Source organism: Panthera uncia, chromosome D2, assembly GCF_023721935.1.
Source record: "Panthera uncia isolate 11264 chromosome D2, Puncia_PCG_1.0, whole genome shotgun sequence".
Classification (NCBI taxonomy): Eukaryota; Metazoa; Chordata; class Mammalia; order Carnivora; family Felidae; genus Panthera; species Panthera uncia.
The window spans coordinates 31754789-31771384 of NC_064818.1; the positions used below are offsets into that span (position 1 = coordinate 31754789).

The 16596-nt window shown below is 39.4% G+C and overlaps 1 protein-coding gene across 10 annotated transcripts in view; it reads right to left on the reverse strand.

The window, feature by feature from the left end:
* Positions 1–16596, reverse strand: part of MICU1 (mitochondrial calcium uptake 1) — a 417233-nt gene that overhangs the window by 56276 nt on the left and 344361 nt on the right. The gene's annotated exons all lie outside the window — the stretch shown is intronic.

Here is a 16596-nt window from a genome sequence, read left to right on the forward strand (position 1 = left end):
GGGGAGAGAGTGTCCCAGGCAAATCAACAGTAGTGCAAAAGCCCTTAGGTGGAAGACTGATTGGTACGAGATGGATTTGGAGGAGGCAGCAGCAGAGGCCAAATTATAGACAGCCTATAGGTATGGGTTTAAGTATTTATTCTAAGAATGATAAGCAAGCCAAGAGTGCCTATAGTAAGACTAGTTAGGAGGCAACTGAAGTAATCCAGGCAAAAGATGACTATAGTTTGGGCTAGAATGGTAGTGGAGACGGACAGAAGTGGTTGGAGGAGATGATGTTACCAAGAGTGATTGTGGGAATGGGTGTGATGGAGAGATCTGTGCCTAATTAGGTTCTTTTCTGCTTCATAAACATTTTTCTTTTTTAAAAGTTTATTTATTTATTTATTTATTTATTTATTTTTTTAACGTTTATTTATTTTTGAGACAGAGAGAGACAGAGCATGAATGGGGGAGGGTCAGAGAGAGGGAGACACAGAATCTGAAACAGGCTCCGGGCTCTGAGCTGTCAGCACAGGGGCCCGATGCGGGGCTCGAACTCACGGACCGCGAGATCGTGACCTGAGCCGAAGTCGGCGCTCAACCGACTGAGCCACCCAGGCGCCCCTAAAAGTTTATTTATTTTTGATTGAGAAAAAGAGAGAGAGAGACAGACAGAGAGAAAACCCACACATGTACAAGTGGGGGAGGGGAAGGGGCAGAGAGAGAGAGAGAGAGAGAGACAGAGAGACAGAGAGACAGAGACAGAGACTGAGAGAGAGAATCCCAAGCAGGCTCTGCAATGTCAGTGTAGAGCCTTACTCGGGGATGACCGAAAGATCATGACCTGAGCCAAAATCAAGAGTCAGATGCCCAACCGACCTAGGCACCCAGGCAACCCCCCCCCCGCCCACACCCAGCCCCACAGTTTTCTGTATGTGACTCTTGCTATGCGCAAAGCCTATGGTTGCTTGGTTTTCTTACTGCTAACCCTAAGCCTTTACTGAAGTAAAGTCAGATGACTCTTCATTTCTGTCTGGCAGGTCTTTCTCTTGCTGGTGCTAGCAGAATATTTTTATGTTTGATATTATACTCCCTTAAATCTTTAAATTATTTTGAATATCTTTCCTTCTTGGGGTCCTATTAGATTTTTGGAACACCTGATATATTAGTGTGAATGGCCAATGCAAGGTAATAGGTGCAGTGGTGACTATTAAAGAAGCTGGTCTTATAATCTCCTGTAGCTCCCAAAGACAGCAGAGATCCCATACTTTCAAGGGTATTTAACTTGAGAAGCCAGATGTAACACAGAAGACAAAGATACAAATATCAGCTGGTCATTCTCAATTCTATCCCTTTAACAGAGTTCAGATACCTACCTTTTCGCCTCTGGCCATCATGTAGCTGGGTGGCAACAATAAGCCCCAAATTATCTAGGGAGGATACATGCTGTCCACGGCTTTACAATACTAGAGAAGACTGCCACGTACACATGAGGTTAAGATTACCGCACTGTTTTTAGTATGGAGGCAGAGAGGAAGTTAATTGGTATTTTAGATCAGAGCCAACCACTGAATACACTAAAATTATGCCACCACGGTAACATCAGAAAAATTGCACATCGTTCTGTCACATATTTACCAGCAAATACTGGCAGAGAGAGGCAGGTATCTCAAATATTTGAAGCTATCTAGTAACTAGGGCTTGACATATACTAATTATAGCCTAATGGTATTCATTTATCAAGATCATATAACTCTTCCTCTGCTCTGAGGATCTGCCTTATTGAGCCCTCTGGCAGATGGACGTGTTGACTACTGAAAACCCTGAGTGAGAAGGTGAGTCATTTTGGATGACCTCTATCTAGCAGGTTTATAAGGGCCTGGAAAGCTATGCCCATTATGCCAGTTTGAAATTAATTATGTTTCACTAGGACAGTAGGCTCCCGGGCACAGTTGACAAAGTGTGTTTAAAATCTGATTAGCTTTGGTGTGTTGATGATTGCGTGTTCAAATAAATGGACTTAGTATACTCACTGGATCAACCACCTCCACAATTTATTATTTTTCCTGGGCAGAAATTGAATGTAAAACCACATTAACATCACATTTGAGGTTATACATACTCACCAGTGAGGAAAACCAAAGAGATTGCTCCCCCGGCTATCATAACCCTGTCAGAGCATAAAGATATATATTTAAAGTGAACTATAAAACTTAATTCAAATCCACAGGAAAAAAAAATACCACATAGGCTCTTGAAAATCAGATTGAGATAAAATCAGTAAACCAACCACTATAATTTCCCGAGCATTACAAAAATCCCAGTCATTATTTTAGATCCAAATTTAACCTCACACACCCATTTACTTAATAAGAGATGCTAGGAGTTCTCTCGGAAAAGTCTAGTTCAATTTAAGGTGACAGAGGAATTTCCGGTGGGCAGCAAGGTTTGTTCTCATTTCTTTAGTTAATATCACAGATGGGTAAAATGAGAGTTTATACCTAAGTGAATAATTAGAAATTATGTAAAAGGATAACCAAAGAGTAGCTACTTTCTACTTTAAAAGTTCAGGGGCACTTGGGTGGCTCAGTCGGTTGAGTGTCTGACTTCAGCTCAAGTCATGAGCTCATGGTTTGTGGGTTCGAGCCCCGCATGCTGAGCTCAGAGCCTGGAGACTGCTTTGGATTCGGTGTTTCTCTCTCTCTCTGACCCTCCCCTGCTCATGCTTGTCTCTTGTCTCTCAAAAAGAAATAAACATTAAAAAAAATGAAAAAAAAAGTTCAAAGTTCATTAGACTTAAGAAATGAAAATTTTCAGATACCCAGAAGGCTAACACTAAGTGATACGTTATTTAAGTGTTTTTATATGTATCATATTCTATGCATCATGAGAGCAAAATTCCTTAAATCTTGAGTATAAAAGTAACTTGTTAGGTTTTGAACACACTACCATTGTGTCACAGTGGGAATTTCCCAAGTTGATTATAAAATATCATGGAAAAAAATTATAAAATACTCTCATAATGGATACTGGATTACAAAGTGATTTTTATAGACATTTTCCTTAAACTGAGGGAATAAATTCACAAGCATGGACACTACACATCATAATGTTTTGGCTGTGAAGTGAGATTTATTTTAAATGTCCAATACTTGTGCCACTAATGGGAGCAATAAACCATGGTTCACAGCATAAAAGGGACTAAACCCCATTCCTTGAGAAAGAAAGAAAGAAAGAAAGAAAGAAAGAAAGAAAGAAAGAAAGAAAGAGAAAGAAAGAAAGAAAGAAAGAAAGAAAGAAAGAAAGAAAGAAAGAAACTGAATCCTGAGGATTTAGAGGAAACTTCCTCAGGGGCACCTGGGTGGCTCAGCTAGTTAAGCATTGATTTTGGCTCAGGTCATGATCTTGTGGTTCGTGGGTTTGAGCCCCGCGTCGGACTCTGTGCTGACAGCTCAGAGCCTGGAGCCTGCTTCAGATTCTGTGTCTCCCTGTCTCTTTGCTCCTCCCCGGCTCTTCTCTCTCTCTCTCTCTCTCTCTCAAAAAATAAATAAACATTAAAAAAAATTTTTAGAGGAGCCTTCCTCATCAATTCAAAAGCTACATAGTAGGCACGTCTCTCTGGAGATGGCAGGGCCCGGGATAAGAATATGGCAAGCATTTGCATATCCTGGATCACAAGAACATGTGGCTGGGTGTCTGGGGAAGCAGAGAGAAACTACTAACATACAACGCTTGAATACTCCCAGGAAGCAAGTGTCTCATGGGAGGGAAGGGAATGGGGCTGCCACTTTGTTCACTCGATCCAAAGTTCATGAAACATGGGGAGGACTGTGGTGACCCTGAGCAGTGCCAAGTGGTACAGAAAGGCAGTAAGACCTGTGAAACTAAAATCACCACAGGGCAGAAAGATAAACTGGTGAGAGAGCCTATGCAATGAGCCAACTGCTGGGAAAGGGAGCAATGGCACTTGGGTCCATGAGACAGCACTGCTGTTGACGGCATGTTACTGGAACTGTTCTTAACACAGCCCTCTGGAGGCCAGCCTCACATTCTGGAGCAGGTGGTGAGATTATACATGTGGTAGCCTGTATAAGGATGTCTCCCTGTGTGCCCCATCTCCTGATATTCATACTCTTGTCTAGGCTCCTCCCACAGTGGTCTAGGATGGGTCTATATGGCCAAAAGAGTATGGCAGAAGTGATGTCACTCCTGAGAGTGGGTAATAAAAGGCATCTTGGTTGCACTTTCTCTCTCACGGATCCCCTGCTGTACAAGACGCCAGCCGCCATGTCATGAGAGCCTTGTGAAAACATCCACAGAATGAGGAACTAAAGCCTTTTGCCCACAGCCATGTGGGTGAGTTTGGCAGAGGGTCCTCTAGCTTAGTCAGGCTTTTAGAGTACTGCAGTTCTGGTGACAGTGTGACCACACTTCATGAAAGACGGCCAGAACCACCCAGCTAAGCTGCTCCTAGATTCCTGTCCCTTAGCAACTGTGTGATATAGTAGTATTTGTCTTCAGTTGCTAGGTTTGGGGGTAATTTCTTATGCAATAATAGGTAACTAATACAGTCATGATGCTCCACTTTGGGAGAGAAGGGGTTAGAAGCTATCTTCTTACTTTGCAAAACCACTAGAGCTTGAGCAGGAATCTCTACCAGCAGCATCAGCAACATCAGAGCTGGGGTCGCAGAATCAGACACATCACCTCAGACATGAGTGACAAAATTAGCCCTAATAACATGAATTCGTCCTGAATGTCATTTTGTTATATAGAGAGGGGAGAGAGAGGGAGAAAAGGAGGGAGTGAAGGAGCAGGGGAGAGAGAGAGAGAAAAAAAACCAATTATCACTACAACAAAAAAGCTACCAGATGGGTAAGGTAATTCCACTACAGCAAATGAGATGCTTCCAGAATTTCTCAGTTTGTACTTTGCCAAATTTCATAGTATAGAAAATCTATGAGAACTATCTGTATACTAAAAAGAAAATACAGTACATTAATATCTTAGCAATGATGACAGAGATAAAGAAATAATTCTGTATATGATGTCCAATAAAGAAAAAAATGACTAATCCTGTATTCAAGGAAACTACTTCAGTTTCTTCCCTAATTTCTGGCATCATGCTCCATAAATGTCTCTACATAGAGATTTGAAAAATATCGAACATCTCACTGAGCAATATTTTCCAGCATAATGAATTCAATACACCTCACTTATTTTTCTAGTTGGATATACTGTGAATCACTGATTTGGGATTAAAAATCTAATCAACATAATGACTGTGAAGTTGGCAATTGCCTGGAATCTTTTCAAACTTTAAAGGCTATGAAGCTGTGGTGCCTGGTGGCTCAGTCGGTTAAGTGACCTACTCTTGGTTTCAGCTCAGGTCATGATCTCATGGTTCGTGGGGTCGAACCCCTTTGCACTGACAGTACAGAGCCTGCTTGGGGTTCTCTCACCCTCTCTCTCTGTCCCTCTCCTGCTTGAGCTCTCTCCCTCTCAAAGTAAATAACCATTAAAAAAATAATAAATGCAGTGCCCCTGGGTGGCTCAGTCGCTTAAGCGCCCGACTTAGGCTCAGGTCATGATCTCACAGTCTGTGCGTTCGAGCCCCACACTGGGCTCTGTGCTGACAGCTTGGAGCCTGGAGCCTGCTTCGGATTCTGTGTCTCCCTCTCTCTCTGCCTCTTCCCCACTCGTTCTCCCTCTCTCTCTCTCTTAAAAATACATAAACATTAAAACAATGAAGGCTATGATTCTGCAAAGAATATCAAGATGGGCCACTAGACAGAGATGTCAGGAAGCACAGGTCACTGGTTCTTGCCCCGCTTCCTCTGCTGATAATGGAAGAAATGCAGGGGATACCAACAGTCTGTGGGAAGGTGCTCTGCGGAGCAGTCTGATGCTAAGCACCCAGACAAGAAACAGGGCAGCCGTGATTGAATGAACACATGAACAAACTCTCTTCGAGCACAGGATGGATGTCAGGCATTGTGCTGGGTACTTTTTATTTTTATTTTTTTAATGTTTGTTTATTTTTGAGAGAGAGAGAGACAGAGAATGTGAGTGGGGTGGGGCAGAGAATCCCAAGCAGGCTCCGCACTGCCAGCGTGAGCCGGACACAGGGCCTGAAGTCACAAACAATGAGATTGCGACCTGAGCCAAAACCAAGAGTCGGATGCCTAACCGACTGAGGCCCCCAGGTGCCCCATACCCGGTGCTTTCACATCTCAGGGAGTCTTCCTGAAAACTCTGTGAGGGACATCACTGCAAACTGTACATCTGAAGAAACTAAGCCTCCCAAGGTCAAAGAGATAAAATTTAAAAATCCAAATGACATAACTGTATACTGATTATTCTTTTGACAAATATTTACCATGCACCTATTCCGTGCATGCTTCTATCATTATAGCTTTCTTCCCGGAGTATAATAACTGTCTAACTTCCAGTCTGATTATAACTCCTTAAATTCAGGAATTGGGGTCTATACCTGCTCTTTACCTAACAAATGCCTGGCACATACCTAAGGACTCAATAATTTAAATCTGTTATTAGTAAGAAAACAAAAACAAAAACTAAGTGTTACATTGGCTTTATTTTTCTGCTAGGCAGATAGGCTACCAGATCTCAAAGAAAGACTGGTAAAGAAAAGGGGCATCCTAAAAAAAATGTTTTGGCATTACTTTATTTGAAGAGGCTTTTATTAATGCTAAAAAAAATTATTGGTGTAGCTTACATTTCATTAGTTCAAGATGCTTTAATAAAAGAAATCATTCATACTAATGTGGGAGATTTGATATAAAACAAATAAGAATGTGGGTGGGAGGGAGAAAAGGCATTCTATTGTAATAGGAAAAAGGAGAAATGAAGGAGACTTGTGAAAAAGCCATTTCTATGCTGTTAACTAAATTCAGAGGATAATAACTTGATGTAATATATATGACCCTCTAAAGTGGCATTTGCTTGCAGTCTGAATTCAACAGGCTGTAATGCATTATTTATTCACAAATTACTGCAAAGCTGGCTCTGGTTCCTAAGACATTGTCTAGACTCCCTAGACTCCTCTAACGCTGTATGGCAGGCTAGAGGCTACAACTATTTTTAAAAACTCTCCTTTTCCTCTAAGGAAAAAAAAAAAGGTCTCCTAGAGTTATTTGAGGCCAAATTAGTTAAAAGGCGGGGTTGGGGGGACAAACGAGGTTCTTTCCACTCATTAGTACAACTGTCATTCTTTAAAGCCCTCATTCTTTATTTTAAAATGTCCACAAATCCCCAAGACCATAATTCTGAAAGGCATCCTCAGCTGAAGATGGCTAGAAGGAGAAAAATGAAAAGATCTACTCAGAGACCCTACACATCACTTAGCCCAAACTTCATTCTGAGTGTGAGTCAGAGGTCAAATTTGATCTGCTTATAGGCCCAGCTAGCTCTTGGGAGAAATCTGGAGAAAGCCTCTCTTTTCTTATTCTGCCTTATGCTTTTCTTCTGTTTCTTAATTATCTCCATGGACCTGGACCTCCTCCGGTCCCTTCACCAACATGAGAACACCTTGGAGACACATTAATTTAAGGCTGGTTTGGGACAGACTTGATAAGAAAGGTCATTTTCTCTGTCACCCTTTCCTGGCTCCAGTCCCAGTGATAACTCAGTGCTCCCCTGCCTCTTCTCATTTATCCTACAGCCAGAACAAAGTGCGAATAAAAATCAACCACCCTATTCCTTAGATAGAATGGATTTTTGGTTAGAGCTGACTCAAATATTGCCTTCTCTGGGAAAGCTTCCCTGAGCAGTCTCTTGCACTCCTCACAGACTGATTTACATGTTCCCTTTTATATTCCCATTGCACCATATCAATATGTCTGGTACTGTACTTACAACACTGTGCAAGAATCATCTCACCTTTGTAAGCTTCTGGGGAGAACGATGTTTTGTTCATCTTAGTATCTTGAGCATTTAGCCTAGCTCCCAGAAAGCTAGTGTAAGTTATAAGAGCAGACCCTAAAGGCAGACTGCCGGGAATAAAATCTCAGCTCCTCCTCAGGCAAGTTACTTAATCTCTTTGTGCCTCAGTTTCCTTGATTGTGAAGTATGGGTAATTATAATACCAACCTCATAGCTTTGTGAAGATTAAATGGAATAATGTAGATAAAAAAACTCAGAGTAGGGCCTGGCTCAATGATAACCTCTCAAGAAATGTAGTATTTTGATTTTACGTAGTATGTCCACAAACTTTTGTTAAAAAACACTTGATGTTGCTAGAGGTCTACATCCAAGACTGCTGTGGCTAGAAGAGTGTGTGTAGACGAAACACTGAACTATGAGTTCACATAATCAACTCCTTTCATACTACTTCTCATTTCACTATATTGCATTCAACAATATTGTAAGTGTTCTGCGTGTGTGAAACTAAAAAAAGTATCACTGCGTTCTGAATTCCAAACAATTGACCTATGAACTTTTGGTTCATTGGTATACAGCTTATTCATAAACTGAAAAGCTCCTGTGTTCTACTAAAAGACGGCTGATAAGACTATATGAATGATATATTGAGGAACAATTTCCACTGGAGAAAGATCAAATCTTCATGATTTATTTGAGCTCCTTTTGTCTTGTACCCAGTTTAAAATCAACTTAGAATGTAAAGTTAAAGATACCGATGAGAGGAAAATCTTTGAGACCGCCCCAGTATTGCAAAGGTATCACTAACATATTGACTTTGGAATTGCAAAGCTATCTGCAAATCAAAGAAAAATATCAGTTTTCTGCACTTTAATCCAAAAGGTCAGATGCAGAAGTGCCAATCAATGCCTTTCTTTTTCTTTTTTTTTTTTAAATGTTCATTTATTTATTTTGAGAGAGAGAGAAAGAGAGGCAGAGAGAGGGAGAGAGAGCATCCCAAGCAGACTCCATGCTGTCAGCACAGAGTCCAACATGGGGCTTGATCCCACAAACCATGAGATCACAACCTGAGCAAAAATCAAGAGTTGGACCCTTACCTGACTGAGCCACTCAGGTGCCCCAGAGAGAGCACACAAGGGAGAGGGGCAGAGAATCTTAACCAGGCTCCACATTCAGTGCAGAGCCTGACTTGGAGCTCTCCATCCCACAACCCTGAGATCAGGCCCTGAGCTGAAATCAAGAGTCAGATGCTCAACCGACTGAGCCACCCAGGTGCTCCTTAATGCCTTTTAAAAATCATGCCTAGAATCATATATTTTAAGCAACAAAGTATCACTCTTAAAAATTTTTCCTTGGGGCGCCTGGGTGACTCAGTAGGTTAAACATCTGACTATTGGTTTTGGCTCAGGTCATGATCTCGCAGCTTCATGGGATCTGGCACCACAGAGCCTGCTTGGGATTCTCTCTCTCTCCCTCTCTCGTTGCCCCTCCTCCACTTGTGCTGTCTCTGTCTCTCTCAAAATAAATAAGCTTAAAAAAAAACCCTTTTTCCTTCATTCTCCAAAAGATATGAAACAAAAAAGCACTGTTTTATATACTTTTTACAGAATAATTATCAAGGTTGCATTTACAACATCAAGAGAGCTTTGTATCACCATGCACATTCTACCATAGTTAGTATTTTCAGCCTGATTCTACAGCCAGAGAACCTATAATCGACAAATGATAGCAAACTTGAATTACAGGGCATAAATGGAACTGCAAGAAATTAAACCAGAGTTTGGCTTTGGGTTTTACATATCTTTACCCTGTTAAACTAATTCACCCTAAGAGCTAACTTGATCTCATCAGAGCAAGATACTGGACCTACTTCATGATGTATGGTAAGAGAGAAATATAATTAGCTTTAAAAAGTGTTCACATCAAGTCATGGGTGACTGACTTCTAAATAATTATTGAGGGCAATTAAATTTTCATTTTATTATTTTTATATATTTCTATTTTTTTAAATTAATGATTATTTCCTAATGCATCCCTTGGTGTCCCAGACAAAGTAAGACTAGTAGGTTGGATGGATCATGTTACTAATCCAATGTGTTATTTTTATAAAAGAAACAGATGTCTGGATTTAAGAAATAAGAAAAGGGGGGAGCCTGGGTGACTCAGCCAGTTAAGCTGATTTTGGCTCAGGTCATGATCTCATTGTCATGAGATTGAGCCCCACTTTGGGCTCCACACTGGGCGTGGGGCCTGCTTAAGATTCTCCCTCTTCCTCCTTCACCCACTCATGAAGCAAGAAATTAAAGTATTTTGTACGGTTAAAGTAACATCTGAGAAAATAATGCCTGTTATGGCTTTTTTCTCTTCAAAATGTTATAAGGGTAAAGTAGTTTATTCATGCTAAGTACTTTAAATTTTTCAGAAAAAATGAACTAGTAATTTTTTTTTATTGCAACCCAAATAGGAAAGTTACAATTGTTCTATAGTGGGGATTGTTACCTCAATAGGTTTTTATATTTAACCTTTAAACATATACTTGGCTCCTTAAAGTTATTAATGCCTAAAAGAGACAAGTACTGTTTAATAACCCGTTTAATGATTTCTGGAAAATTCAGGCTTTCACCATCTAAGGATGGAAGAAGAAATATAGATTTATTATTATCCACATTCTGTTTTGCAGTGGCAAAAGTTGAAGAATAAAATTAAAAGAAACCCGACTGAACAGATCTCATTTCATTTCTTAGATTTAATCAAATCAAGAGTCAATTCTCATCTCTGAGTTTACATAAGAGTCAGTTTCCCAGAAGAAAGAAAACAAAACAAAACTGGTATTAGAATGAAAAGAAATCTGCTTTGCCAAGAGTGTTCTAGTTCCAAAAAGTGTTTGATTGAAAGCCTTCTTGCCTTCGGGTCTTCTGCAAATCTTTTGGCCAGGAAAAGAGCTGATGTTTGTCTCTTAATATGGTCCTCTGCATCAGAGCAAGACAGATTTAATTCTCCTTTAGCACTTTAGATGGGTGAGTACAAAGATGTCAGCCTAATGATATAAAGGGTAGGTGATCTGGAATTTCCTTAGGCACTTTTAATCATGTAGCCATAGGTATAATTTTTTTCTTTTAAGTTTCTCAATACTTAATACTCTTTTTTTTTGTTTTACTTTTATTGACAAATGGGAATAATTAGCATTGTTCTTTATGTACCCCTTTTATTTTCTTCCTGGCTGAACGGATTTGTTAACTTCAATATTTTTTTTCCCTAAAGACTGGGAATATAAGACTGTCACTGTTATCCTTTGAACCGTATACAATTTGCCTTTAGATAATTGACACTCATGCCTTCTTAAAATGCAATAATCTGATTGGTTATGCAATAAGCATGTGAACCCCAAAACTTTATACAAAAAGATTACAGATTGGAATTCTATTAGATGATGCTTTTTCAGTTTTCTTGTATATTCTGGGGTTGGCCTCTTTCTTCCTGAATAAATTAGTTTTTGCTTTTCTTTGACATAATGACAGCTCCTTTTCCCCCTCCCCCCAAATTAAAATTAATTATACTCTTTCAAAGAGTTCTCTATTACCTTTCATTTTTGACTGACATCCTACTTACTGTAGTCCTCAAGAAATCAATGAATATATTAATTGGAATTAGACTTGGCACCTGTCTCTAAGGAACTCAACTCAATAGTTCCTCATAGCCTTAGATGGAATTTTTTAATAACTTCAAAAAAGATTTTTGGAAAAAACCAACTGTGTATTCTTAAGTCATTCCTTCAAACCCGTGTGTTTTGAGTTTCCAGACAGAGAAATAAGGATAGAGTAAAACAAATCTGATCAGAATTAAGAGCATTAAAACATTTTTAAAAAATCTAGCAAGTTAATAATTGTTGTAAAAAGAAACTAAATGGCTAGTTTAGGTAATATAAACACAAAAGAACAGTGTTCTTAGTCATAAGACTCAATTTGAGGGGCCAAAGAACTAGGAAAAAATGGTGCTAAAAAAGGTTGACCATATATTCAAGAAACATGGCCTTTTCCTGTTCCTAAAATTCAGAACATTTAGTTTTTCTTTAGAGTTCCAAATAAGTCAGGCATAGAAACCTCACCTCAGATGAAAACGAGTAATAACCAGATAAAGAACAGATGGTTCAGTCTGAAAGACTGAGTTGGAGTGCTGGCTGTATTATTTAATTGCTCTGTTACTTTTATCTTTTTGAGTTTCAATTTCTACATCTGTAACATGGATATAATACCACTAAACATACTAGGGTTGGCAAGATTTAAAATAAGGCCATGTAGGGGTGCCTGGCTGACGGAGTCCATGGAGCATGCAGCAATTGGTCATGAGTTCAAGCTCAATGTTGGGGGTAGAGACTATTTAATAAATAAAAGTTTAAAAAATAAGATAAAATAAGATAAAATAAAATAAAATAAAATAAAATAAAATAAAATAGGGGCGCCTGAGTGGCTCAGCTCAGTTGGTTAAGCATCTGACTTCAGCTCAGGTCACGATCTCGCAGTAGTGGGTTCGAGCCTTGTGTCGAGCTCTGTGCCGACAGCTCAGAGCCTGGAGACTGTTTTGGATTCTGCGTATCCCTCTCTCTCAAAAATAAATAAACATTAAAATAAAATAAAATAAAATAAAATAAAATAAAATAAAATAAAGGCATGTAATATACATAAACTACATGGCTCATAGCACGCACTCAATGAATGGTTATAGACTTTCCCCTCTTCCCTGATCCCTCTGGAAATTAAACTTGACAGATAAATAGTGTTCTCTTCACTCTCAAAGCTACTGTAGTGAGAAAAAGATAGAAATAACTAAGTGGAACAATAAATCTCCTTGATCTGAAATTTTAAAGTAAATAAGTTAAGTTATGAAATAAAACTAGAAGAGGTAAATAGAATGATGGAATTATAAAAACCCATATGAAAGTTAAGCTACTATTAATCATTTCCATTTTCCTCTTGGCTATGATGATGAGATTATGTTTCATATTCAGTGAAGGGAGAAATTACCCATACTTTGAAAAGTAATATTAAAAGTGTTTCATAAAAACAAAACTTTGCTTCCATTTTCCAGAAGTTTTATCAGAAAAGTATTTCAACACAGGACTTTTCAGTCATTCATTTGAGGTGACCTGTTTAAATGCCTACTATGCGCCAACTGCCATAGCAGTGGCAGAGGATATGCAGAGAAGGTGAAAGAATACTTATTAAAGGTATAGTACAGGTCAGCTGGTATCAGGCACATACCACTGTATCTGTTTGCTGGGGCTGCCTTACCAAAATACCATCAGCTGGGTAAACAAACAATGCAAATTTACTTTCTCACAATTCTGGCGGCTGCAAGTCTAAGATCAAGGTACAGGCAGAACAGGTCTCCTCTGAGACTTCTCTCCTTGGCTTATAGTTGGCTACCCTCTTGCTGTTTCTTTACATAGTTGTTCCTCGGTGCATGTGCACCCCTGGTGTCTGCATGTCAATAAATTTCCTCTTCTTACAAAGACACCAGTAGGACTGCATTAGAGTCCACCCTAATGGCCTCATTTTAACTTAATCACCTCTTTAAGGACCCTATTTCCAAATACAGTCACATACTGAGGTACTGGGGATAAGAGCTTCAAAATAAGAATTCTGGCGGAATACAATTCAGCCCATAAGAAACATGATCTCATTTAACCATTGCCCTGTTTGACAAATGAGGGCCTAGGCTCAGAGAGAATCACTCACTCAATAAATGTCACAGAGCCAGAAAGCGGTGGAAACGAAATTTTAATTCAGGTCTCATTATGAGAGCACCAAAGGTATGTTCTTTCTTCTATTCACACTTTCTCAAAGAATTACAAATCTAACTGGAGGGGCACCTGGGTGGCTCAGTCAGTTGAGTGTCTGACTCTTGATTTTTGTCTCAGCTCATGATCTCACAGTTTGTGGGATCCAGCCCCGCACTGGGCTCTGCACTGACAGTGCAGAGCCTGCTTGGGATTCTCTCTCTCCTTCTCTCTTACCCCTTCTCCCTACTTGCATGCACTCTCTTTCTCTTTCTCTCTCTCAAAACAAATAAACATTGGGAAAAAAAACCCCAAATAGAGGAGGGCACCTGTCGGGATGAGCACTGGGTGTTGTATGGAAACCAACCTGACAATAAATTTCATATTAAAAAAAAAACCCCAAATCTAATTGGAAAGACAAAAAACTGACTTGTGAAACTTTAAATGTGGGAGTTATTGATAAGGAGGCACTTATTCACTGGACTCATACCATTACATGGAAAGAATGGATTCAGGATTACTAAACATTTATAGAATATTTATTACATGTTAGGCTGGGTTCTTTCACAAAAGGGCCTACTGATTCCCTTACATGAGGAATTGCTGATTGGCAAACAGGAAGAGTCTTGATAGTCTTAGACCAAAATGTATAGACGATCCTAAGTCAATATCAAATACAAGAGAGCTTCCACAATAAGTATCTTAGATACAACTGTCTTTTAGATCTCCTTTTGTCTGTATTTGGGTGTAGGCTGTGTGCAGGCATACATGTATGAAATCCCTCATCTGCTTTGTAACATTCTACCTCATTGGTGATCCACACTGATAATCTACCTCACTGGTAATGTTAGTGGGCTTGGTTTCATCTCTATAACTTCTCAGAGCGAAAGACAAAAGCCCCATGCTCTGTCTCTTGAGACTCTGACCTGTGTGTCCAGGAATGAGTGTCAGGCTAGGTTGTGGTCAGGCTGGCACCTGCTTCGTGCCCTTGATGACCCCAAACTGTTGTTTAAAGTTTGTTGAAAGTACTGTTGCCTGTATTCTCGAACTGCATTTTATGGATCTATACTTTATGTTAAATTGTAATTATATAATTGGTAAGTAATTTACATTCCCAGATTATGTTATAAAATTTCCAAAGAAGACCATTCCAAAGAAAACCATGCATACTGGGGAATAAGGCATATGCCTAGAATCCTAGTACATACCAAAATGTACTAGGTCTGATACACAAAAGTTATCAGACTCCTGAAAGATGATGTGAAAGATGTCCTCTATATACCAGCAGGAAAGAAATGGAGAGAGGCAACCATGGAAAAGTAACTAAAATATATGGGGAGACTAAAGGAAGCTAAGAATTATTTAAACATGATCTGTTTATATGGATTACTCTCAACTGTGACTCCACTTCTCTAGTGATAATCATGCAAACTTTATAAAGGTAAGCTGCCTGTCTTTGTTCAGTTCAGTATATAAACTCTCTTAAGCCTAGCCACTTCTTTGGGTTTTCATTTTCCTATGCGGGTTCCCAGGTGTGTGTTAAAATCTATGTGCTTTTCTCCTGTTAATCTGCTCTATGTCAATTTGATTGTCAGCCCCAGTCAGAGACTCTAGGACGGTAAAGTTTTGCTTCCCCTGCTCTCTCTCTATGTGTGTGTGTATACACACACACACACACACACACACACACACACATACACCACTTCCCACTTACTATAGGGGACAAGAACTGTTCTCAAGCAGGCTGAATTGTACAGATCCATTAGGTTTTTGTTTTTATGAGGGAAATTCTTTGAATATCAATTACATCATTTAAAAAAAAAACAAGTACCAAAGCACATTTCAAGGTTTGATCTGATTTTTAGTATTATCTACACTTCTTTCTTAAAGTATGAACATTCGACAGTGTTCTTATCAATACTGGGAATTCGGTTGTGATTTTTCAAACTGTCTCAATTGAGTTGAGTGGGTAAGAGGTGGGAGTAGCATTATCAGACTCTTAGAGAAAAATGGAAGAGCAGCTGAAGAAGCAATATACATAGTTTAAAAACAAAGCAGTGTTTTTCTCCAATACTTAAATGTGTTTTTAGTCAGAGTAGTTTGATGGTTTCAAATTTCAAATGAATATTAAACATGTTTTTTAAAAAAACAGGTCGAGAAATACCATCTAAGGGAATTTTTTAAAAATCTGAAGAAATGAGGTTTCAGTTTTTCCACAAAAAAGTGCATTAGGAGACACTTAATGAATATTTTGAATTGAATAGACTTAGTAGCCAATTAACTCAAAATACACTTAATTCAATAAGTAAACACGGGGCGCCTGGGTGGCGCAGTCGGTTAAGCGTCCGACTTCAGCCAGGTCACGATCTCGCGGTCCGTGAGTTCGAGCCCCGCGTCAGGCTCTGGGCTGATGGCTCGGAGCCTGGAGCCTGTTTCCGATTCTGTGTCTCCCTCTCTCTCTGCCCCTCCCCCGTTCATGCTCTGTCTCTCTCTGTCCCAAAAATAAATAAAAAATGTAAAAAAAAAAAAAAAAAAAAAAAAAAAAATAAGTAAACACACAGAGAAGGGTAATGTCCTTATAGAATTGTTTTTGGGAACTGAATAGCATGATGGTCTAAACCGTGAGTGGAAAAGTAAATCTCCAAACACCGTATGACATTTTTCCAGCTCCGAGCACTTGTATTTTTATTCTGACACTTTGTGTTTCCAGCAGTTTTTACCTTGGTAAACTTTCAAAGAAAGATCTACTTATTATCCCCCCTCCACCTCTGGTGCCTTCTACAAAATAACATAAAACGGGATACGTGGTCAGGGTGAGCACTGCTCTGGCCCCTGAATTTTTCCTTCCTCAAGCTGAGTATCCAAAGACAACTAAGATTTTCAATTTAGAGTGTTTTGGCTTTTGGTCCCAGAACCACCTCACTCCAAGACTTCTT